The sequence below is a fragment of the Rhinolophus sinicus genome, chromosome 4 (genome assembly GCF_057876585.1).
Source record: "Rhinolophus sinicus isolate RSI-liver-muscle chromosome 4, RSI-T2T, whole genome shotgun sequence".
Classification (NCBI taxonomy): Eukaryota; Metazoa; Chordata; class Mammalia; order Chiroptera; family Rhinolophidae; genus Rhinolophus; species Rhinolophus sinicus.
In genome coordinates this window covers 18,926,780-18,953,034 of record NC_142504.1, presented here as the reverse complement: position 1 = coordinate 18,953,034, position 26,255 = coordinate 18,926,780, and the positions used below count along the sequence as shown (strand labels likewise).

At 39.9% G+C, this 26,255-nt stretch overlaps 1 pseudogene; it reads left to right on the top strand.

Annotated features, from left to right (window-relative positions):
* Positions 1 to 9,777: 9,777 nt before the first annotated feature.
* Positions 9,778 to 10,307, top strand: LOC109444870 (RNA-binding protein 3 pseudogene; annotated as a pseudogene).
* Positions 10,308 to 26,255: the final 15,948 nt, after the last annotated feature.

Sequence of the window (26,255 nt, the reverse complement as noted above, 5' to 3'; positions counted from 1 at the left end):
GAATGAATTTCAAATGCATGGTGCCACGTCAAAAGGCTATGTGCTGTGAGATTCCATTTATGTGGCGTTATAGAAAAAGCAAAGCTGCAGGGGCAAAAACAAATCCATTTTTGATTGTCAGGGGCTCGGGGTAAGAGAAGGGATTGACTACAAAGGGGCATGGGGGAACTTTTTTGGGGTGATGGAACTGTTCTACGTCTTGATTATCTGTGGTATTTATATAATTGTATGCATTTGCCAAATCTTGCAGAACTATTCACTAGAAATGCGAATTTTACTATATGTAAATCATATCTTAATAAAACTATTGAGAACCCACTCCATTAAAAATGAAATGATAAGAAAGCTAATGATAAGTTTGAAGATACATTTATAAGGAGGCTTTGGAGATACTTTTAATATATTAAAAAGGGAGAGCATGGATTTTTAAAAATTCCTATTCAGACTCATAGTACCTGCCTGTTTTTCTACCAGATACCTCATTCTGATCTCAATGGTGGTAACAACTCCCAGTCTGCCACATGTTGCTGGGGATTTAACCCCAAGACACTTCTTATATTCTGAGTGCTCACAAGTGCAGAGTTCTGCATAAGCCTAAGATATCTAGCCACAGTCCCAAAGACTCAGAAGCATTCCAGACCACGGCTGGGATGCCATGACTCCCCATTTAAGGCTACTAAATGTGTGTATCTTTGTGTGTGTGTGGGGGGGGGGCAGGGGTGGATGGTATATCTGATCACTCAGGTTTGGGAACCACTGGTTTAATCAATTAATACTTACATTAAGATAAGGGAGGCCCAGATATACGCACAAAAACTTTCTTTTTCTGGGTGAGATCAGGTTAAAATAAAGCAGAAGGGCAGCCCTGAATAGAAATGAAAGAGGAAAGATAACATAAAGCCTTCAGACTATGTGGAAAGTAGGAGAAGTGTCATCCACTCATTGATGGTGTCTGGCCAGGCCATCGTGGAAAATAGAGGCGTGTGTGTGTGTGTGTGTGTGTGTGTGTTTATGATTGTATGTGTGTGTCAATGGTTAAGCCATCTCTTGATTGCTGAGGGCTGTCTTCTTAAGCCACTGTCCTACCTTAGCACAAACTATCCATGGCCCTGCCTTAATGTGAGGAGCTAAGACAATTTCCTGAGTTCTCCAAGTGTTGCCGGCATCACATTTTGATGGGAACACTCATCTTAGGCCCTTATCTCAGAAGGGACTTATGAACGTATCCCTGTCATGAAGTAAATCAATTACTCTTTCATCTGGTTTGGTACTTCTTGGCATCCTTTCGCCAAGTACACACACAGTTAAGTCAGAGAGGTTGCAGGGCCCAGTTGATGACTAAAATTCCTGCAAATTGATTATTTCAGGATTCTGCTTCATACGTAACTCAGCTTCAGAAATCCAACTGGCAGTGGCCAGAGGGATTCCTCTTTCAAGTCATCTGTCTTTCTAATGTACCCAACTGTTCTGTAACCCTCCCAAGTCAATGCAATAAAAACAAGAATACACCGTCTTCTGAAGATCTTGAAAATGCTTCAATGGGTACATCAGAATAATTTGTAATTAGCTTGGTAATTTGGGGGCATGCATGCAAAGCAGATGCTGCTAAAGAGATTTTTAATGTACTTGAGAAACAGTTTGCTTTTCCTCTGAAGTAGGCTGAACAGTTTTCTCTTCAGTCCTATTGACACTATTAATTTGCTTTGCAATCTGCCCCGCCCCTGCACCCCAACACACACCACCATTTTTCCATCACTATTGCAAACAGAAACGAGGAAAGCAAGGCTTGGAGAGCTCTTGTGGAAAGAGCCATTTGCTCCAGCTCAAGCAAACAGCAAGGTCAATCAGCCTGAAATCTGAATTTTTCAGACACATAATAGACCCTTGGCTTATCCAAGCCTCTTATCTGATTGGAAAAAAATCAAAGGTAAACTTCAGGGCTTGTGGAATTAAAAGACAAATGAGATGTCATAATTATCAAAGTGGCTAATTTAGAAAATTAAGCTGTTCACATAGGTGACATAATTGCTTGTCACAATCACTCTTTTTCTCATTAGCTTCTTCCATTCAGCACCTACAGGCAGCACAACAGTCTTTGGCCTTGCTCAACAATAGGGGTGTTCTTCTGTGGTTTAGTATCACATTTTTTCTCCCATCTTCTATAAGTAATGCATATTTATTAGCAGGTTTATTCGAAGAATAATTCTAGAAATCCCAGTCTTTCATAATTTGTATTTAGTCACATTTAAAATTTGTGATCAAACGTTCTTTTGAAGTAATGAGTTAATTATCAAGATAAGATTTATGGAATTGCATAGCGTTTTCATGTTCCGTGGAAAATATTAAGGGTTTTGATATATAGTAATATTAGGGGGGAAAGAAAAAAACCCTCCGAGTTTAGATAGGATTTTTCTTTGCTAGTCTTCCCAAATTCTGACTAGAAGGAAAAGAAATATATTTCCGAAGCATCTGTTTGTTTTTTCCCCCTAATATTTTATTAGGTATTTGATTTCTATAGATCCAGCCCAATGTAAATAAATTCTCTACAAGAGAATTATTTGTAAGACTGACAGTAATACTATTTATGTGTCAGCAAGTGCAGAAATTATTAAGGATGATGTCTTAAGAAACAAAATGAGTCTTGTTTGCTATGGACTTCTAAAGCGCGCCGTGGTAAGTGGTCAAGGTTAAAAACATGAGTATAAGATTGAGTCAGATTCTGCTGTCTTGTAAAGGGGTAGGATGTGGCTGGTGTGAGTTTTGCAGGGACTTTGTTGATGTTGTTTGTTTGAAGTGAGAATTCATCCTGAAGGTACACAAGGAAGCTGTCATCTGTATGTTTCTGGAGTATTCGTGTAACTATTGTGTTTTGATTTCACTAACATTGAATTAGTGAGGTAACTGTGTTGCAAGAGTTATTATGGTTATATACTAAAAGTCATAAGTTCAGAAAGGAAAAGAAAAATCCAATCAAATCCTCCAATGTCTGAGGTTTCTATAAACCTTGACTTTACTCATAACTGAACCCGAAGTGGTAGTGTATACTCTGAAGACCTGTAGACGTAGAATTGAATGGCGAATATATCCCCCAAAGAAATAGATACAAGTCCAATTATGTTAATGTTGTATTTATTCCCTTCACACTCACAAGTACAATCGTTGGTAAGAGGAATGGTACACTGGATGCTCTGAATAGATAAGGCTGAAGACTAAGACAGAAAAGAGACCGAAGAGGTAGCACCTGTCTAACCTTTCTTTGTCCACTGTAGCCTTCAGGATCCAATAATACACAAGAGCCCTTGAGTTGGTTGTCTTATGGGCCTTTGAATACAAATGTGTGCTAGTTTGTAGCAGAGTAGATATTGGGGTAAAATTTACAGACTGAGGGCATACTGGCAGCCCATTGCAGGGAGGCAGGATCAAGGAATGCCAACATCTTCGAGATGTCTCAATGGAGATCTGAAAGCTAAGGGAATAGCTGCCAATTATAAATGAGAATGACACTTGGCTATTTTCAGCAATTTGACCATTCATTTGGACTTTCCGTGGAATTTTAGTGCAAAGGTTTTCAAATTGTGCTCTGTTGTGCTCTAGGCATTTTGAGTTGGGAAGGCAAAACAGACCGAGCTCTAATTCTTCACTTCCTCGTACGTCAGCCAGCACAACAGTGATTTCATCTGCTTTATACAGTGGGCTTCCATTTAAAATTGCATTGGAAGATAGGTTTCATGGCTAAAAATACTTTGAAAACTGCTAGGTCAGTGTGTTTGATAGTACACCTAAAGATAGTATGCTTGAGATAATAAAATAATAATGGTATTGCATAAGAAATCACATCACCTGTATTTCCACCCAATGGACAAATCTGTTGTCATTACAGAAAGTTCCTCTTCCCAACATTCATTCTACAAATATTTATTGAATTTTCCGCTACTCATCACCCTCCGCTCAGGTCAGCCTGACATCATCTGAGACATCATCTGGGAACTCGAGTTGCTCATTTTAGCTATTGCTGTTGTGGTTAGACTCTTTCCAATCTGCCAGCTGGAAACCATTATTCCTAGCTTTTGACCTTTCCTGGCATACGTTGTTAGCAAGCCTTGACCTCATTAGCATCTGTGATGAACTAAAATTCTATCTTAACAGAAACGGGGAAAACTAGAGAGGGTCTGTCTTCTGATAACAATTTTAGGTGGCAGCAACAAATAAAGGAATTTGGAGATATCTTAGTATTTTAGCATTTACAAAGTGGTTCTTGTGCATATCCGTAAGATTAGGAAATGTGTGCTGATTCTGTTTTATCCCCGCATGTCGTTAAACAAGTTCCTTAAGTTACACAGATAATAAGTGACAAATTGTATCTAAGTGTAAGTCTGTCTGAAACTAAAGTTTATCCATCGCACAAGTTACGCACCAAGTGTGGTCTGTAGGCCCTTGGTCATCTGCAAAGAGATAAGCCCAGGAATTAGGAGTCAGCATTTAGACGTTTTCATCACTTTACAGTAATTTTATACCTGTGGAATATGACAATAAAAAATTGAGGCATATAAATTGCATGTCTTTTGCTAAAATATGCTGTTTCATATTTTAGTATTTTGCAGAAGTATTAGTTCATGACACTGGACAATAAAAGCCGAGACAAAAACTGATCTGCTCTGCAGATCATTTGAGGGGCATAGCACTGCACCAAACTGGCCCTAAAATGTTAGCTCTCCAAGTAAAATGGATACAGTACAGGAAAGGAGTGGCACCCTTTTCTGAGCACACACTTTCTTATCTTCCGATAGAAACGATGGCATAAATTCTCATTGGCTTGGCTCAGTTTCCCTATTGAGTCATTTTATGTCAGAGCATGAAAACTTTCCCACAGACTTCTCCCCAATGAAGGGCTGATACAGCACAGGGTTGCTGCCTTGCCTCAGCGCTCCAAGCTCTTCTTCCAGCCTCATCAGCTTTATCTGGGAGCTGGTTTAATTAGTTTCCTCTCAGAATGGGTTGAATTAAAGAGAGGCTTTCTAATGGCCTGTTCAGGGGCACCCCCTGAAGAGAGAGATCAAATTTATTTACGATGCCCTTTGGCTAGGTGTTTGATTTTCTTGACAAAACATCACTTGAGTCTTTAAAGGTTTGTCTTTAGGTGTTCTATAGCTGGCCTGAAGCCAGGTTCTCTTAAATGGTGATCAAAGGCACAGACAATGCAAGTCATCAATACAAAGTGTGTTCTATTTAAACATACTACTTGGAAAGGACATCCTTTTTAGTTTTTTTAGTTTTTAAAGGGCCCTGTATCGGAGACAGTTACAAACCATTCTACAATACTGTAATTATGTGCATTTTAGTTTATATGTATTATTTTCTCTCTTGAGACTCAGAAAGGATGGCCCTGACCCAAATGTATTTGCTTACTTACTTAAATAACAAATTCATTAGGAGTTTAAGTGGTATATATGGTAAGATATGTTATTAAAACAGAAGTGAAGCTACATCATAATTATATCCCAAAATGAAAAACCGTAATGAGACTTTTGTTATTTGGGGTGTAAAGACAGGGTTTTTTAGAAACTGGAAATGTCCTGTTTATTGCAAAACTCCTATGTTTGGGAGAAAATTGTTAAATTGTCATTTGGGGCTTTGTTTAAGGACATGCCACTGTAAAGTTTAAAACTATCACAAGAACTCATTGTTTTGAAAGCTGTACTATTAAAATGCATTTCGTTGTTATCAGCAGTCAGACTGCTATGATCAGAAATAAACTTAGAATTTTAAAAGGATCAACTACTCCTGCAAATTAAATCTATCCTCAGTAGCATTTTCCTGGCTGATCTGTTTTTGAAATACTTTTATTACTTCAAGGAAACATTACTCAGTTGCTAATGAAAACAAGGTTAAAAAAGGAGAATTTGCTCAAAATGAACAAAATTTTTAGTGGCCGTTTGACAATCTATTTAAGTTTTCCTTTCAAATTGAGGTAATAAGATTATATTTAATCAGTCTATGTAGAAATAATGCCTGGTCTCTTTTGCATAGTTCTCTGTTTGGATTCTGTATGTGTGTCATGGGGATAAGTGACTCCTTTGAATGATAATAATGCCTCTTGAAGTGTGAGAGCTGTGCTGGGCTCTCAGACTGAAGTTCCAAATTGTATTGTACAAGACTTCTCTGTTATCTATGGTTGACCCTGTGACAGTGAGTCTTCTCTGTTGTCATCTTTCTATTTGTACTTCTCTCTTCCTCTGTGCCTTTGCTCCCTCTAATGCTCTGTACTCCGTAGCAGAAAGGTCAGCACTGCTCTAGGCCATTTTGTAAACTTCCTGTCCCCTTCTCTGTACCCATGTTTTGAACCCACTGCTAGCTAAACACCAGACTATGGTAAATTGAGCTACTCATTGCCCCAAATTTGAATTCATTTCTTGAGGTCGCCACTTTTCTCTACAGCCATCTGTCTGCCCAAGATTAGGGCTCATGCCTGTGAGTGCTGTGGCAGCAGCATGGTGACCTTCTCACCCAAAGATGGCCACGTTCTGATTCACAGGACCTATGAATATGTTACCTTATATGACAGAGGGACTTTGCAGATGTGGTTCGGTTAAGAGCTTTGAGATTGGGGAGATCATCCTGGGTTATCTGGGTAGACCCTTTAAGTGGGAGACGGAGGCAGACGACGTCAGAGTGCTGGCATAGGAAAAGGACTTGACTCACCTTTGTTAGCCTTGAAGATGGAGGAAGGGGGCTAGAACCAAGGAATGCTGCTGGCCTCTGGAAGCTGAAAAAAAGACCAAAATATGAATGCTACCCAAAGCCTCCAGAAGGAACACAGTCCTGTCAATGTTTGATTTCAGCCCGGTGAGAACTGTGCCAGACTTCAGACATACAGAACTATAAAAGAGGAAATTTGTATGGCTGTAAGCCACCAAGTGTGTGGTAATGTAACGCAAGCCGTTAGGCTCTCCATCCTGGACAGCAGCGTGGGGCTAGTCCTGCTGATATCGATGGCTTCCCTAGGCAAGGGGACACCTCCACCCACGGGGACATTTCCCTATATCTACTCTTTCACTTGGCCTTTTTGTTTCAGGTGGGAAAGATAATGTTTCCCAGCAAGACTGTGTCTCCATGAATAAAAGAGACCCTTTCTAAATAACCTTTCTCTATTTGTTTCCATTAAAATTCACCCATTCTCTCCTTTACGGAAATGAACAAATGCTTGGGTTTGATCTGCAAAAGCTGTGGCACAGATTTAAATTGCAGTTGGCCTGGCAGAAAATCACGTCAAAACTTTTAAGTCATTTACTTCCTTCTCACTCCCTTATGTGTGTGTTATATAAGCCAAATGATTTGCTGAAAATATGAAAACAATCAGTGCATGTATTCGTGTTTTAAAAATGGAATTTAAAGAATTCATTACCGGACCAAAACATTATTAAGCATAAAGATGAGCACATGTTCACATCAGCTTAATAATTTTCTGATTTAAGAGAGGACTATAAAGTCTGTAATATGTGTTATATCATATGCTGATATATATAATATTTTTATAATAAGTATAACATGTATACATGCAATATTTAGTAAGTATTTATTAAGCACTTACTGTAAGTGTGGGTATACACAGGCATACAAGATGGTCTCTGCCACTCACAGATGAGGCTTTGAACCCAGGACTCCTTCCTGAAACCTTGTATGCAGCCAAGGTTCTTAATTTTTTCTCTGTCATGGACCCTTTTGACAGTTTGGTGCCACCTATGGGACCCTTCTCAGAATGTTTTTAAATGCAAAAAGTCAAATACATAGGACTACAAAGCAAATCAATATTCAAAATACATAATTGCAATACAGAAGATCATGCCTTTATGCTAAGATATTTTTCAACACGATCTAAGGAGATTTTGATCAGTGACATCATAGGTACTGCAAATACTACTGTGATTTGTTGCCTACACTTACAAATTGAAGAATAGGCTAAATTTCATTATAGGACAAATAAAGATGGAATTCTTTCCCCACCCAGTTTAAGGACTCCCAGGACTGGAATTTTTCTTAAAGTAGCCCTAAGCTGAGTTAATGTCAAAGAACAGCTTCAAAAGATGTGGATCTTAAAATGTGGGTCCACAATCAGGATACAGTTGCTGTATGTTTTTTCTAATTATTAATTTTGATGAGTCACCTCAAGTACACCACATTCTTCTTTGGGAGGAAAAAAAAGAAATCTTCAGAGGAAAGAAATCATATTAGTAAAAGGGACAATCTGCTCTTGTCTGTTTGTTTATTTATTTATATCCTGCCTTGTTCCAGGAAGGATTTAAGATGGCTTGTTTCTGTCTAAATTCCTAGAACTTGGTTAATTAAATCTTCTGAAAATGTAAATTAAAATGCAGTAACATTATTTGACAAATGGGACAAAATTATTATCATCTTTTGAATAATTATGTGATTGGGAATGTCTACATCATATTTATCTAATCTGCAATTAAATCATTTATATATGCAATTAAATCATTTATATCTGCAATACATAAATTCGCCTCATCAATAACAGGAAATGTGGCCAATGGCCAAGTTTGTTGCAAGAACAAAATAGCCTGTGTCAGGGGGAAGGGTCACCGATGATGTTCTAATTGAAATGCTGACAAATTAAACAAGGGCATAACTCATCATTTCAGCTAGCAAGTGACACAGAGATTGCCACACTGAACTGGCACTATTTTGTTTACCCTTTTCTACATATTCTGTAACACACACTTGCCTTGTGGCAAAATCACTATTAATCATCGAAGCAGTAGATTTCCAGATAGTGTCTAATCTCTGTTGGGGCAAGTGTCTACCTTTATTGTGTAAATCTCAATTAGCATTGTTACCATAGATTTCCACCTGCAATTTCACATCTATTTGAAAAAAATTCACAAAGCTCCTAGGCTGTGCCAAGTACTGTGTTAAGGTACACATAGCCAGAGGACTATTAGTCTACAAACTAGAGGGTTTGCAAGACAAATCTCTTTCTTCATATTATCTAAATAAACTTAAATCTGACTCAATACCCTACCTAGAAAAGCAGCATTGGGGCTTGATCTCCATTTCTCTTTAGGTTGTAGAAAAATCCAGCTGCTTATATGGTGTGTAGAACATGACGAGCCTCTGGGCCATCAAGCCACCACCCATATCGAAACCAATGCAGTCCTTGAATTCTGGTGGCTCTCTAGTGCCTGTTTTGTGGGACACAGGAAGCTTTGCAGAAGGTGGAAGCCCCTGTTTAATGCCTGGGTCGACCTTCCTGAAGTGCACACACAGCCATTTCCTTGAGAACCTGCCTCCTTTTCCGGGATGCTGACACCACCTGGTGCGGAGCTTACACTATTTCTGCAGCCTATACACCTCCCCCCTTTTCCCAGTCTGGAGGACATCTTTCTTTCTCTCTTTCTGTAACTGGAGGGACACCTTTCTCTCTCTTTTTGCCCTCCAGGACAAACAGGATTGTCACTGATGAGTTTAGGCTGGAGTACAGAGATGCCGTTGATCCAAGTAGCTTCTGTTTTCTCCCCCTTGAAAATAACCTCCCCCCACCCCCAAAAATGGCTCCCGTTTCCATTTCCAGAAAAAGGAACTCAAAACCTGCTTGAAGGGGGAAGAGGGTAGAATAGAGTCAGAACAAACACAAATCAATATTATCTCAATAAATTAGTCTTCCCTCTTAGAAGACGGGACTTTAACCCTTAAGAAGCAAGTGAAATAGGCTTTTCAATCCAGACATTCTGAAGTCTGGTGAAGATGAAAAAAAGAAACACAATGAAGTTTAGCATCGTGCTGGTAGCAGCACCTTTGGCATTTTTACTTCTTAATCTCCAGGACTCATTCACTGCTGCATCCTCTGAAGAAGGGAAGCTCTTCGTTAGAGGACTCAACTTTAACACCGAGGAGCAGGCTCCGAAGGTCAAGTCAGCTTCGGGCCTATTTCTGTTTGTTGTCAAGGAGCAGGAGTTCCAGCGATCTGGGGTTTTGGCTTCACCACCTTCACCAATCCAGAACATGCCTCAGACGCCATGAGAGCCATGAATGGAGAGTCTGGGCGGTGGCCAGCTCTGTGTGGACCAGTCTGGCAAATCGCCCCAGGGACCAGAGCGGGTGCCTTTGGGGCCTGTGGGAGTGGTTGCAGCTGCTCCAGAGGTGGTGGGGACCAGGGCTATGGGAGTGGCCAGTATGACAGCCGAGCTGGAGCATATGGATACAGATTTGCAAGGTCCAGAGGTGGTGGTGGCAAGCAGGGCGGGGATGACTGCTACTCAGGAGGAAATTACAGAGACACTTCCAACAACTGAGATGAGGCATGCACACCTATTGTAGATACACAAGGAATAAAACTTCTGATCCTGTCCTTCCAAATGGCTGTATTTATAAACGTTTTTGGAGTTGCATTGCGTCATCTGTTTTAGTACAACTTCTGTTTCTGGATTGAGCTCCCCAAGGTAGCTTCTTAAAAGTCCTTTTAGAAAGATCCATGTCTTTAAAAAGAAACTTTTTTTTCTCCCATTTAAAGACAAATTCTGGAACATTTATAGAGTTTGGGTATTGTTTTCCTTTGTCTATTTTTTTTAATTTGGGCTCTCAGGATGGGCTCTGGCAAAAAAATGGCCAGACAGGCTTTTTGTTTTTGTTTTCCCCAGTAATAATGTATATCTAGGGGCATTTCAAAACCCATACACCTTGTTTGTCATGGTTAGGAAGCAATTTCCAAATGTAACTACAAGAAACTGCCATGGTTACTTAGAGGTGTTTTTTACTGAAGATTACTACACTGATTATAAAGAAGTTTCTTAAAAATATTTGTGAATGTCATTTATTTTTTTTAATACTGGAAGAAAAAAATATTCTGTTGTGTCTCATAGCATTTAGGACGTCCTTCATGGAGCTTGTTAAAAAGATGAAACCTGAAAACGAACAACAGCAAAAAAACATAATCAAAAGAAGGTTTATATTCCTATAGGCCACATGAAGGTATTTCTTTCTGTATGATGCCTGGGCTTATTAAAGACTCAATTACTTTAATGAGTGCCTAAAAATGCTCTTTGAGACTAATAATGAAAAGTAAATAAATTAAAAATCTCTAGCACTATAATTTTATTACTATTGTTAATAATATTTAACATTTAAACCTGTGTAAATTAGAATGCTTAGATAATTTTTATGTATCAAACTTCATTTTAAGTTGTTTTTTTCAGTTTTTAATTAAGGGCATGTAACAAATGTCACTAATTGCATTGCCATCAAAAGCAAAGAAACTTAACGCTTCCGTCGATACAACCCTTCCTAAGAGACGAAATCTGTAATTTCCAGTGACTTTTTGAAATACTGACGAGTGTTTATAATACCCTGATGATTCACTTGCAGAGGAAACCAGGTTGCAATAATGTTTAAAATATGCTCACTATGAGTTAACTACTGTACTAATGGTTTATGTAATGATTTTATCTCATCCTTGCTGAAATCCCCACTTTTCAGATGTAGAAACTGAGGGGGAGATGGGCCAGACAACATGCCCACCATGCGTGGTGAACGGGGTTGCAGGATACTGACATGGGAAGGGCTCGGCGAGGCCGTTTCGTTGGAAGGGGTGTTGGGGACTGATGGGAGCCAGGAGAGTAATCCCAAAGCTGCATTTGTAGGCAGCCGTTCTGTTTCTACGGAAGAGCAGCAGCTGATTTAGGGTGGCGGTGGCTGTTAGTGTTTATAATGCTGTTGCCAGCATCCCTGCCCAATGTGGGCGCTGGTACTATCACGATCGCAGTCAGAATTTAAGCCCAAGAGAGTCCAATTCTGGAAGCCATGTACTTAACCACTGAGCTGTGCTGAGAGTCATGGCCTATTGGAGATCACAGTCCAGTCCTTCTTTTCACAATCTCAGCTCCATATCACAGGGATGGTGTTAATCCCCTCCACTGTTTCAGGCATTGTCCTGGGCAACTGACACAAAATGAGAGAAGCAGGGGGTGACACATACCTGCAGTGAAGCCCTCTGGGAACTCCCAACTCCCTGGATGGCGTTCAGCGAAGTCTCACCTTATCCTGAATTCTGGGTCATGTTGAAATGTGTTATAACATAAGCCTTTACACTGATTTCTTTTTCCTTGTTGAGGCAGCATTGGATGGTGAGCATTCTGGAGCCAGATTGCCTGCGCTCGTCTTTGATAATTAATTATATGGCCATGGGCAACAAACTCAACCTCCTGGTACCTAGATTTCCTCATTTATAAATTGGGGACTGTAGTACTACCTACATTGTAGGGCTTTACACAGATTAATTATGTTTTATATGTCTGATATATGTACTTAGATATAGCTATAGATAATATATCTGATAACTTAGCTTGACCTCAGACAGATGGCTTTAGAGTCCAGCAGAAGGAATATGCATCTCAGAGTCTCGATAATTTGCCAGTCGATACATTTCAAATGTTGGATTCTGCATTGTGAGGCCTTATGCTCTCAATAGTACAGCAGCACCAAGAAACATCACCTGCTCTTATGCCTTTGAATAGTAATTCCTTGTTCTTCGCCGTTATATGAACAAATAAACCTAAGTGACTTGAACAGTTACATATCTAAACTCATTTTTACAAGTAGAAAATGACATCCGCCTCACTGACATATGTTGAAAATGTTGGCAGAAACGTAGGAGGCCACCTGAGCCAAACCACTGATCCGAAGAGGATGTCTGTCTCCTGGGGAAAAAAGATGTACCTTAGCTGTCTGCAAGTCCAGTCCAGTGTGAACAACTGTTTGCCAACAGTCACCGCAAACCAAAAGTGAAACTAGAACTGGAGCTAAGGCAATGCAATAATTGTTAAGTCTATTCATTCATTCATTCGTTCATTCTGTGCTCAGTACCTGTAGCTAATCTCCATAGCCATCTATGGTTGGGGTACAACATCCAAAACAAAGTGCAGGCCAACTTTCTCACTATCTTGCTAACTACATCCTATTCTGGAGGGTTTTGAAATGTGACAATACAGACAAACTTATAGTTGTTGCTATATTTGTATATATTTAGACATTTTAAACTTTAGAGCTAATTCCTGAGAGAATGGAGCACATTTTTTCAAGTAATAATTCAAGAAGCTTGTTGGGAAAGATCCGATCTATTCTCCCTCACAGTGGGATAGGGGCAAGTCGGAATTGGGGAAGGGGCTTACAACATATGCACAAACCTAGGGGTAAAAGCCATTGGGAGGACTTGTAACCAGAATATGAATGAAAAACCACACCCAGTGTAGAGCAGTGGAGGTCAACACAACTGTGTTGGCAGTTTTGAGTATCAGACAAGGGCAGGTCAGTGATGAGGATGCATGGAGTAAGGTGAGAATAGGAAAGAGGCTACGAAAAGTTTTCTATAAAAGGTCAGAGTTGAACTGTGCTCAGAAAGAGATGGCAGGAAGAGGCAAATCATCTCTTATGCAGTTTTGATCAAAGAAGTATCATATGATTACCAATACTCAAAAACAGCCAACGGTCTGGCTCTAAAGAAGGAATGCCCAGGGAACAGAGATTAACCCTGAACACCAAGTGCCTTGTATATTATAATGACATGGCAATGAAGAAGATCAGGATTAATGGGTCCATCTGGTTTCAAGTGGGTAGCATTTCAAGGATGTCCTGAGGCGGTATTGGCCCAGAATCTAGGACAGAGTCAAGAGAGCTAAGAAAGGAAGGAAGCATTTCATGTGTTTGGTTGGTTGGTTCGTTGGTTGGTTAGTTGGTTGGCTGGTTGGTATGGAGGACAGTGGTATAAATGTCAACCTTAGCATGTTTGAGAACTTCTTAGGGTGTTTTTCTCTCTCTCTGAAACTGTTTAGGCAATTGTAGATCATGAGAATTGAGACCAACACACCTCCTGGTCCCTGAATTAAGTAATGCTGGGGCCAGGCATAAAAATCTTAGCTACTTGCCCCCGGAAATACTTAGTTAAAAGACAAGTTTGTGATCTAACTAAAGCAAGTTGCTAATCAAACTTGCTTCAAGACCTTTTCCTAGCTCTGCCCATCAATCCAAAGCTCTTGTACCATAATCTATTCCCAACCCCATCAGGCCCCACTTAGCAAATCTCACTTGGGAACCACTCAACTCAGGCCCTAAAATCCTATGTTTCCCTTCCTTAGCTTTGCTTGATTTAAAAAACAACGTGGCTAATTGTGCTTTTCTGGTGTTGGAGTATTGGGCTGGGTTAGAGGGTCAGAAACAAGACAGAACCGTGGGGCTGACACTTCTGTCATGCAGTTTAAACCCTCAATGGAACCCAGTGAGCTTCCTACTGACAGAACTATGAATCAAGTTACTTTTGGGGCTAAGGGCCTCTCCTGACCTTCGAATATACACCTCTAACAAGTCAGCTGGTTTGGCTAAATCCTTGTTTAGATCTGACAAGAGTTATTTTTCTTTATGTTCCTCATTATTTTGTATAAATTTTATTGATTCATCGCAGGGCACCATATGCCTTAGACAGGGCATCTTCATGGGACTATTCTCCTCAGAGGTTGAAAAGAAAAGTTAACTTCCCAAGTTAAAAAGGAAAAATGGTTCAGGCAGGGAAGAGCAAGGTGCGTTTTCAGAGTAATATTGGGAAGCCAAGCAGAGGACAGCAGGAGAGGAAGCCTCAGGCAGTGAAGCAGGTGGCCCTAGTCAGCAGGTGAACAGCGTGAATTGCCATGCTAGTTGATAGGAATTACACCTGTTGTTTCCATAGTTTTAGGAACAGTTGATCTTAAAGATGTGGGAACCTGCATTCATATTAGGGTAATTCAATGAGAAACCTGGAATTAAAATTTTGGCCAAGGGATAACCATAGTTGGCCGCCTTCTGGGGTTCTTTCTCTGGAGAGCCATAGGCATGTTAAAGGCACAAACCTGAAGACATAAGTACTCCATTGTTCATAAAGAAAAGACGTACATACTGTTTTCAGAGAAGTGCATCAAAGTGCTGGTAATGAGAGACTTTCATTAAAAATAAAAAGTTAGCGACACAGCCAGTAATTTATACGAGTATATTTCCTGAGGCAGAAGATAATGTCTGTTCTGTTACACACAAAAATATTTAACTTCCATGGCTGAAAATCTTTTTTTTATTTTTTATTAGGCCATTGCTAACAAAAAAGTGAGATCTTGGTCGTAGAGTGGCATGGCTAGGTAGGACAGACAGCATGTCTCGGAGTTTGCACGTGGTTTTATACATCAAGTCGGAGGAATAAAGATGTAAGCTTTCTGAAAGAAATTACTTTAGCTATAGACAAAGGAGAAAGTGAAGCGGGGCCAGGTGCAGAGTCCACAAAAAGAAATGTCCACTCTGTAGATTAGCTGTGGGCAGCAGATGGGAAATCCCACGTGTAAACCAGAACAAGAAGCAGAGGCTCCTGGACTTGATGGTGCCTGGATAAAATAATCTGCAGAAATAATCACCTGGAAATTAAGCTGAAGTTCCAACAGACATAGAAGGAATGCGAGCAGTCTTTTATTACTCGGCCCATACCCACTGACAGAGTAACAGTTCCGTCTCTTTTTCTCACTTGCCCACCACTGAAATTTAATTTAGAACATCTCAGAATGTTCCCCTTGTCAGTGCTAATGCCTAGCATAAGACATGGCCCATAGTAGGTATTCAATAAATTCCTGTTGAATAATACATTTCTTTTTTGCAACTTGGTCTCCTTTTCGTGGACTGATAAAACCCTAAGGGAAAAAAAATTGCTGTAAAAGAATTGTCTGTGACTCAGTGGAAGTATATCTATCAGGCACTGATTGCCTGTAATGTTTTCGGTCAGGCTGGTTATGATATAACATCAAAAGAAATACTGAGGGTGCCAAAATTATGTATACACATGACATGTATTCATCTTTTGTTATTGGTATATATTGAGTATTACAATTTTAATACAGTTTTTTCCTTTCTTAAAATGTGTATGCATTTTTTGGCATCCTCTGTATTTCAATTAAGGAGTATTAAAAACCTAGGCATATGAACTAGTTGCGTCTAGCATGACATGGGGGTGTGTGGAGGGTTTATGGAACTGTCAGTTAATCAGAGTCAGACTTCACTTGTCCTTCAACTTTAGGCAAGAGTTCTGTGACAGGAAGGCCGTGGTTACAGATGAGATTGTGAATGGAAGACAAGCAAAAAGACAGAGAACACCAGTTGGCTAGAAGCCACCAAGCAAGCAAATTCTCCTGTGTTGGATTTAGCATGGTGAGGGGAGGCAGGAGCCATGTTTTATACAGATACATGGGAATACTTGACGGTAAATTCAATGAGTTGAATATGATATATACCCATAATCATGACCACAGTCATTCTTTTAAGGCTTTAACTATGTGGGATAACAGTGTTAGGTTTAATTACAAAAAGTCTTTACTCTTTAGAATTAGAAAATTCGAAACAGAGGAATTAAAAAAGAAAAACAGACAACAGAGTGTAAATATTAACACAAACATAAAAAGAGAGCAAATGTTAAAAATTATAAGTGTTCAACGCTGGTAGAAATCCTACAGAACACCTAGGATTGAGTCTGTTTGTTGGGGAATGACCAGCAAGCAAACAGAGAGCTGACTGCTTGGTGAGGTGCGGTGCTGATAGCTGAGCCAAAGGGCCACAGACTATAGGACGCTGGAAGAAGGAGCCAGAGCTATTTGGAAGGAAAATAGCTGTGTTGAGGTCAGTAGAATTTTAAATGTAGGAAAATTCAACTTTTTAAAATAACCCCTTATCCTCCTGCTTGTTTAAAATGTGAGCGCTCTCCTTACCGCTTAGTGTCGATTCCTAGCAATGGCCTATTTTGTAGGATAAACTCCTGAAAATTAGAGGTTTGTCTATTTGGCCTTCTTTGGCCTCCCATAGGAGCACATCATCCCTGTGCAAAGGTGGTTTTTTTACAACAAGGGCACCCAATGAAGAAGCTAAAATGGGTATGGTTCCAGATCTGTGGGAACATTTGGGTTGATGTTTTTACTTTATGGCATTTCTCTTGGTGAATTATGAAGTGATATTCACGTCTCCTGATCCCATAAGACACGATGCTCAATACCACAGCTCCACTTTATAAACCATTTTCCCGTGAGCCTGAGCAGTTCTAACACATCAACAACCCGCACAAGCGCATTTGCTTTATTTTAAGGTAGAATATTTATTTTGGATAATGGATTATTAAGTAGATATGTATCATTTATCTCTGCAAGTCATTTGATGATGATTTATAGCACATCAACAGCCATTGCAAATGCATTTGCTCTCTTTTGAGGGCCGCTCATTTTATTATGAATGGCTTACTGAGCAGAGAGAAGCCAATTGCAGAGAACCCACGTTCTTGGGCTGTGATATTTTACAAGGGTTGCCTTATAAATATTTTGTAAATTACTTGTAAATCTTTTCTTGGCAAAATGTTCTGAAGCCCAATTAATGTTCCAATTCCATCGGGCCATTCTGGGAAATAGGGTACCCATGAAAGTGACTGAAATCTGGCATTCTTTACATTAAATAGTAGCAGTGCATTCTGACACAATTATATTCAGAAGACTTGGATTCTTCATCTGAAATGCCGGTATACATTAGACTGTTTATTTATAAGAATTTGGATGACATTAGGAAAGTTTCATGGCTGAAAATGTGAAGAAAAGAACACCTCTGGCTAACCTCTAACTTTTCTGTTATTGCTGCCTAAAGAAGTCATATTGTTTGCCATTCGAGTACATGATGGTTCACTGTGTGTGAAAATTACAGAAATGTGTGTGAAATGCAACCTCGATGATAATTATTTGGATTGTTTTTTTAAAAAACAAAACTTGACTATTAAGACTATCTTTAATACTCTAATGTACATCTAGATGAAAATACAGATACTTGGCTACAGTGTAATGTCAGATTTTTAATTTCAGAAAGGGTAAACACTGCCAGGTTTTGAAGGTCTGCATCAAGGATACTGACATAATTTTCAAAGTCACGGGCAATACTGCAGCACCTCCCCTCAACATAAAACCCAGGGGGTTGACACCGGTGCATCCATTCCTAATCTGTCCCCTGCGTAACAACGTTGCCATGGAGCCCTCCTGACTATTTGCTACTGCAGGGACAGAAGTGGGTTTTGCAAATGAGGTGGGGGTGATGCATTTTATTACTGATATGGTTTCACCTGTATTTAGTTCTCCTGACATGGCACACCCCAGGGCCAATTGTCCTTATTATAGCTCCCTTGTATTTCTCCCCAGAGCACTTGCACAGGGGGAAGAAGTGAACAGAGAGCGTACTTAACTGCCAAGCTGAATGGCTCTGTAATGTAGCTTCAGTGTGGCATAAATTAAGCTGTCATTTTTTTGGCAGCAAGTGCAGAGAGGCGATTTTCCTGTACTGTAACATTTGAAACAACAATTTTCTGGCTCCCATACTGACTGACAGTTCTGCGTGATACATTCTCAACGTGTGTGCTTCAGGGCTGCAGCTGGAAACTGCCTTCAGGGCAAGGTATTGTCTTTATTAGCAAATCCTGGCTGCGGTTGCCCTCACACAGACATTTCCTGACTCCTTCTGCTGCCACTCAGCCCAAGGAGGCTGCCACCAGGCCAGCAAAAATGGCACTGGAGATCTAGCTGCCTGAGCAAGGGGCTTAAGCATGTTTCTCATATGCAAAATGGTCTTTTATCATGAAAATCAGATTGCGCGTTTTTTTGTGTGCTGGCTCTAACAGTGCAAAGCCTTTTATGAATAGGGAGATTTCCTGGAGCTGGGCAAGATTTGGTGGGCAGGAAACACTGTTGGATGCTCCCAGAGACTTCCAGGTGTGGATCCGGATTGCTACCACCATTCCATTTCCCATGCTGCAGGTTAGCTACAGGGCAAAAGCAGAATGTTGATAAAGGTAATGAGGGGTGTCGGCAGGAGGGTCTCTGGGGGGACCACAGCAAACTGCTCTTTCTTTAAATGTCCTCTATCCCACCTCCCACCTCACCCCCCACAGGTAACTATAAAGCAATCTGGGCACCGCTACCTGCCAACATTAGTGAATACACATAAAGGGCAGAAAAGGTTACCTTGAAAGCGGTCAAAATAAAACTGTAATCACATCAGTCAGGATGCAGCAGGGAGAAATAAGTTATGTTAACCCTGAACTTGCAGGAGAGTTGTTTGGTGTACTAGAAGGATGAGTTTGCTCCCCCAGTCAGAGCAAAGGCTTTCAGCAGTTCTGTTAGCCAAGGTTGTGCCTCAGCCTACCCCTCGAGAGGGTCGTGATCATATTTAGAGCTTTTGAGGGTAGAGGCCATGACTTCTCTGAGTTTGCATTGTTAAGCTCTTTGCTAAGTGAGTAACTTGTTCACAGTCAGCAGGTCCTTTCTTGTATAGAACTGAAGTCTTTTTCTGTTTGGTGCTGTCTTCAAGGAAAATAAAAAACATGTCATAAGCATTCCTCATAAAATAACATTTACAGGCTGACTGTCCTCAGGTTCAATTATGTTGGTTTCTAACATTTTTTCACATTGGCTTTGTGAAGTACTCATTTATTTGTCTACACAGTAGACACCCAATATTTGCAATGGATCAGGTACTGTCCTAGGGACCTGAGGATAAATTACAGATTAAAATTCAAGCCCTCCATTTATGGCCCAAGGCATGCCTTCCTTTGCCAGCCATTTCCCACCACCCTCTAGGCTCACGTCCTCGGTGTTGGTCATACCTACTTGCTAGAGCCAGCCACATTTTCTCTTACTTTCATGTCATGGCTCAAGTGACTTTATTTATGGTAAAGGACCACCTTAACCCCTTCTCTTCCTGATTAACTCCCAACTCAGAGGGAAGTCTTCCCTGACCAAATCCTGCAGCCTCATCAGAGTTGGACATTTCTGCTCTGTACTTGAGGATCTTGTGTCTATATTTCTTTCAAATTTTAATTGCCTTTTATCTGTCTATCTTTAAAGCTATACTTTAGATATTTTATGATGGGACTGCACTTTACTCTGTAACCCTGCTGCAATGCCTGATACATAATAGGTATTTAATAAATATTTCAGTATGAGTGGTTATTGTTCTCAAGATACAGGCACAAAACATAAATCCCCAATATTCTGTGATAATAGCTCGTTTTTTCTTGGACAGAAAAAGAATTACTATATAGGTAATTCATGTTATATTTCGTTTATGATATCCTATCCATGTCCTTTTTTTCTTTTTTTTTACCATTGCATCACGTTCCTACATAGCTAACCCATGTTCAGCCCATGATCAACTAACTTCTAAAGATCTTCCTGCTGTGCATAATATTCTGCCATTCTCCTGAGCTTATTTCTGCAATTTGCTGAGCTATGATCATCCGTATTGAATTCTCATTCTGCTTATTCTAAGCCATATTACGAGCTTGTCAAAACCATTTTAAGTTCTCTGGCTAGATTTGAAAATTCTATGTTTTCTCTGTTCATGACAGGCTAAGCCAAGGATAATATATGTGGAAAAGGAAGATCCAAAACAAAATTGGGTAAAATGCTCCTCAGGTTTTAAAGTCAGCCTGTGGCAGCACTGTTTGCAGAGAAGTGGAGGAAGAAGAGAGAACAGAGACCCCGGTTCTGATCTTAGGTTAAGCATTTACTAGCTGTGTGACTTTGAGTAAGTCACATAACTACTTACTATGTACTCTGCATACATTGGTTTGTGTGTGCAATTGTTAGTGCTGTGTTGATACATATCGAAAAAAATGAATGTTACGGAAGTCTGAAAGAGCATTTTGGTTTGAACCTTCAACAACCATACTGATTTGCAACCAATGAGAAAATCATTTCTGCTAATTCTCCACCTTTTTCTTTACATCCTTCTCCTCATGATCATCTCCATAAAATTTATTAATTACATACCAGCTCTGTGAAAATCCCTAAACCAAGTTCGGTACTAACCTATTAACCAAACAATGAAACAGTGGGGAAAACCTACCATTATATCTTGCCTTAAAAAGCTTACAAAACACTCCTATAAGAAAACATAAACTGAATATAAGAGTCTATATAAGGGCCAAGGGAGCATTTTCCGAAATACTTGCTATCAGGGACAGCTTCAGGCAATGTTATTTCAGCCTAGACCTTGAAGTTTTGATAGAATTCTAATCAGTGGATTGGAAGAGAAAGGATATTTCCACAGGGAAGGAGGTAGCATGTGCAAAAGTGCAGAGGTAGAATTTGTGCACTCATGTTCATAGCAGCATAATTCACAACAGCCACAATGGGGAAATACCCAAGTAGCCATTGACAGATGAATAAACAAACAAAATGCGGTACATACATACAATGGAATATTATTCAGCTTTAAAAAGGAGGAAAATTCGGGCACATGCTACAATATGGGTGAACCTGGAAGACCTCATACCATGTAAAGTAAGCCAGTCACAAAAGGAAAACTGTATGATTTCACATATGTGAGGTATCTAGAGTAGTTAAATTCATAGAGACAGAAAATAGAATGGTGGTTGCTGGGGGGTGAAGGGGAGGGCGTCATGGGGAGATGTTGTTTAATGGGTATGGAATTTCAGTTTTGCAAGATGAAAAGTGTTCTAGAGATGGATGATGGTAATGGTTGCACAACAATGTGAATGTACTTATTGTCACTGAATAGTACACTTAAAAATGGTTAAGATGGTCAATTTTATATTATGTGTATTTCATCACAATTTTTTTAAAACTCCAGAGTTAGAAAAGTATAACTTAGAGACAAATGAATAATAGATGGATTTGGTTGAAGCATCCATTTATATCATAGATTATTAGATAAAGGCAAACCCAGAAAGGAAGGTTCAGACTGGATCATAGAAAATCTTCAATGAACACTGAGGATTTGTTGATAATCACTGAAGGCTTTTGAGCAGGGGAAGAATGTTGTCAGAACTGTGCTTCCGGAAGCTTGGTCTGGCTGTGGTATGCAGGTTGGTCTGAGAAGCCTGAAGGCGAAGGCAGAAACCCAATGTGACTACATGCCATTGCTTTGGGAGTGAAATTATAAACCCAAAGGAGGGTGGTGGAAAAGGTCATGAAGAAAATGGGCAGATATAAGGGACGTGGTGAAGAACTGAGGGGACATGGTGACTGACTGATTGGAGGTGGGGAATGGAGTAAGGGAGAATTAGAAGTGGTTCAAAGACTGTGCTCGACAGACTTGAAAACTAACAGCATTCCATCTAAAATGGCTATATTAACAGTTTGTTTGTTAGAGAAGATGACGAATTCTGTTTGGGACATTGAATTTGAGAAGATGGTGTATTACATAAAGGAAAATACCCATCAGGAAATTGATGCTCAACAAAAGATCAGGACTTGAGAAATATCCAAGAGTCATCTCCTCAGAGTAGAAAATGAACCATAGACAAAAGACGAGAGGGAAGAGAACAGTATTTATTGTTAAATGCCCCCACTAGGCCAAGCACCCTGTGAGAAATCTCCTAGACAACAGCACAACCCTATGCATTAGATGATAATGTCGTCACAGAGATGGAAACTGAGGCACAGAAAGGCTAATTAGCTTGCCCAGTTTCACAGGCAAATAATAAGTGGCAAAAAGAGAGCTCGCACTAAGACCTGCTTTCAGAGTCTGTTCCCTTGTCACGCGATTCCATGCCTCCTATCTTGGGAGACGCGATTCCTAGTTCTGGCTCTACAGTAATTTAATGTGTGACCTTCAGGAAATCTCCTCTCTGTGACTCAGTTTATTTTCCCGTAAATACTCCTATACTACAGATTATTAAAGGCAGCTATTAAGTTCTTTCCTGACTCCAGAGTTCAACATCTCTAAATCTTGATAGGAGACACAGGGATGAATAAAATCTCTGAGGAAATATCAAGAAAGAGTAACAGAGGGAAAGGATAGAGTATAAATAATAAGGTATAGGTAAGGAAGTTCTACAGTTAGAGAGAGGAAGTGAAGAGAGAGCGAAGAAGACAGAGAGAAAGATAGTGATCGGGAAGGTGGGAGAGATCAAGGTCATGTGGCTTTCTAAAGGTCATGCAAGTAGCACTTGGGTAAGATGCAGACCAGAGGGTCTCATGTTGACTGGGCCAAGAAAAATGAAGACTGATACTAGACCACGGGTGGGGCCAGATTGTAAGACTGTGTGAAGAAGAGAGTGTGAGGTGAGAAAACGGACATAGAAAAACATCACTTGCTTGAAAAGTTTGCATCATGTTTCACCTACTTTTATGATTAAGTTATTGGAAAGCATTGGAAAGTGTTTTCAGAATTAAGATATTAGACAAGATTTCAACTGGGGATGGAAACCTGGACTTTAGCTGTGTTTTTGTAAGTAGCTGTGTGCACTGGTCAACAAACTTATCCCTACTGGGTTCCCATTCCTCCATCTGAAAGGACCCCAATCTCTTAACATGAAAGTTGTACCCCAGGTTCAAAGATTTGGTTTACCATCCTGAATGAATTAAACAAAATTACCTTGTTTTTTTTTAAAAAGCAATGCCACATACCACTATCTCCACATCTGACAATAATAGTAGCAGATTGAGATCGTGGACTGGGCCCAGTATCTTTGTAAGCATATTACATATATTAACTCATTTAAGCCTCTCACAATCCTGTCAGGTAGGTTTTATTGTCAGTCACTTTCTACAGATGATGGGACTGAGGCAGAGAGGAGTTCTGAAACTTACTTGAGGGCATATAGTTAGAATGTAGTAAAAGTGGATAGTCTGAGGGCAGAATCCTACTGACTTGTCAACCAGATAGAGAGTCATTCAGCGTTTTCATTGACTTGCTATCTTGTTCCGAATAAATTAAATACCCGAACACCCATTGTTACTTAAGCTTTTTGAAACCAACTTGACTTGCTTCCATTTTTACCTTCGAAAATACTTCAGGAGCCATGAGCTTTATATTGGCAGTTCTTTACATCCTTGCTCCTCAACGTGTGGTCTACAGATCAGCAACTTCAGCATGACTTGGGAGCTTGTTAGAAATACAGGCTCTCAGGTCCCACCCCAGACCCACTGATCAGAATCTGTATGTTAACAAGATTCTCTGTGATTCATGTGTACACTGAAGTTTGAGTAGAGTGCGTCTATCTAAATGTTCTCTCTAACCGCTTCCAGCCCAGGTGTTCTACCATTCTGTGCTCTACGATTGCCTCTCGGGCTCTCTCAGCACAGTGACTTTTCCCCAGAGTTTGTTCTGCAGAACTCATCAGGATTATTTATCTGCCACCCAGTCTTATGCTCTCTTATCAACTGAGGGAGTTTAGTCATTTCCATTACATAAATGTGACCTCTATTGATTTTTGCAGCCCTCCAGGTCTGAACTTGACTAAATGTTGTCTTTTTCACCCATAATGTGACACATAGATCTCGAGTGCCAAAAGGCTATCCTATTTCCTGAGGTCTTGACAGACATGGATGGAGATCGCTTCTCGATCACTTACCTTCGATAGTTTGACACTCTCTCATACCTTTATTGGCTGCTAACAGAATTACTACAAATTCCTTTCTAATGGGTCCTCTGCAAATTTCTATCAGCAGCTTTTATTGTATTCAAATGGCTAGTGCAGATTAGACACCTCACCTGCTCAAAAGATCCCTCAAATCAGCCTTTTCTAAGTGTATCGACTAACATTTGGGACCAAAGGAAGATACAGTTAAGCTGAGAGATACCATGTTGTTGTTTTTCTGTTGGAATGTAAGGCCCCATATCATGGAACTATGAGTCAAAGAGCAGCACTGAGTGGAATCTGTGAGACATTCTCCCTTCCCACTTGTTTTTAAAGCGAATTCAAAAGATGTGGCCATTTGGTGACTATTCATGTTACTCACAGGTTTCCAGGCTGCATAAGGGTGATTTATGAACTAGCTTGGGGCATTTATTTTATCCACATTGAGTAGCGTCATTATAATTAAGTGCCTGTCACGATTTCCATTACACACCCCTGTTTTAAGGGACCTAACACACAGCCATAAAATTTACTTTTGACTGAAACTTGGCATGCCTGAATCCAACACCTAATCACACTTTTCATTAAAAGCATAACATTATATTACGCTTCCCAAATACTGGTTTACGCATAATACTTTTATGTTCAGAACAAAGATGCTACTTCTCCACCTCAAAATGGTCAATTGTTTTTTAAATTAAAAATATACATATAATAACCTGGAACAAAAGTATGCTATAGGGCATAAGAAATTTCATCATGTGATTGATTTATAAACCTGATGCTATATTTTCAAGAATTAGCAGTTGTGATTACATTAAATACTATAAATTATGTAGTCATATAATTGTATACAAATAACCTAAAAAATTATATAACACATTTGAGGCAATTATGTCCAGTGACCTACCATACATATGTTTTTTTCTCAGTTTGGTTTGGGTCGGGGGGAGAGGTAATGGGAATCGGTGGGGTGGTGGGGCCGAGAGAGAGAGAGAGAGAGAGAGAGAGAGAGAGAGAGAGAGAGAGAGAGCATGAATATGCCACTTTTGTGACTGGATTCCCAGATGGGTAAATATATCATAACACAACCTGAATTGTGAAGAAAAGCCACCAAGATCCCCATATGTCCTAATTCCTGGAACCTGGGAATACATTAGTTTAAGTTTATGTGACTAAAGGGAATTTGCCGCTGTGATTAAGTTATTGACCTTGAAATGGGGATAATGATCTTATCCTGGATTACCTGGGGACCCAATGTAATCACAAGGGTCCTTATAAGAGGGAGGCAGGGAGGCCAGAGTCAGAGAAGGACAGGAGATTAAAGCAGAGGTCCAAGTGATGTGGGGTCAGAGCTCAGGAATGTGGAGAGCTCCTAGAAACTAGAAAAGTCAAGCAAATGAATTCTCCCTTAGAGCCTCCAGAAGGAAGGCCGCCCTGCTGACTTCTTGATTTTAAGGCTGCTGAACTCCAGAATTATAAGAGAATAAATTTCTGTTGCTTTGCATCACTATGTTTGTGGAATTTGTTACAGCAGCAATAGGAAACTAATGCAAATACTTTAGGAAATTAAAAATGAGTTGAAGAAGAGCACAGATCAAGGCCATTACTTTATAACTTTTAAGAGCTATTAGTGTCTTTCAGAAACATAAAAGGAAATGCTTTGGGAAAGCTATTTATTAAAAAGTTTTGAACTATTTTTATTTCTCAGAATCAATGTTTCAGATGTTTGTTATCATGACTGGTAAACCTAATTTGATTGCTCTGGGTCAGGAATAGGGTAACAGTTCTGTGAAATACCTGAGAGCTTCCTCCCAAAGTTAGGGATGCTGGTTTGGAC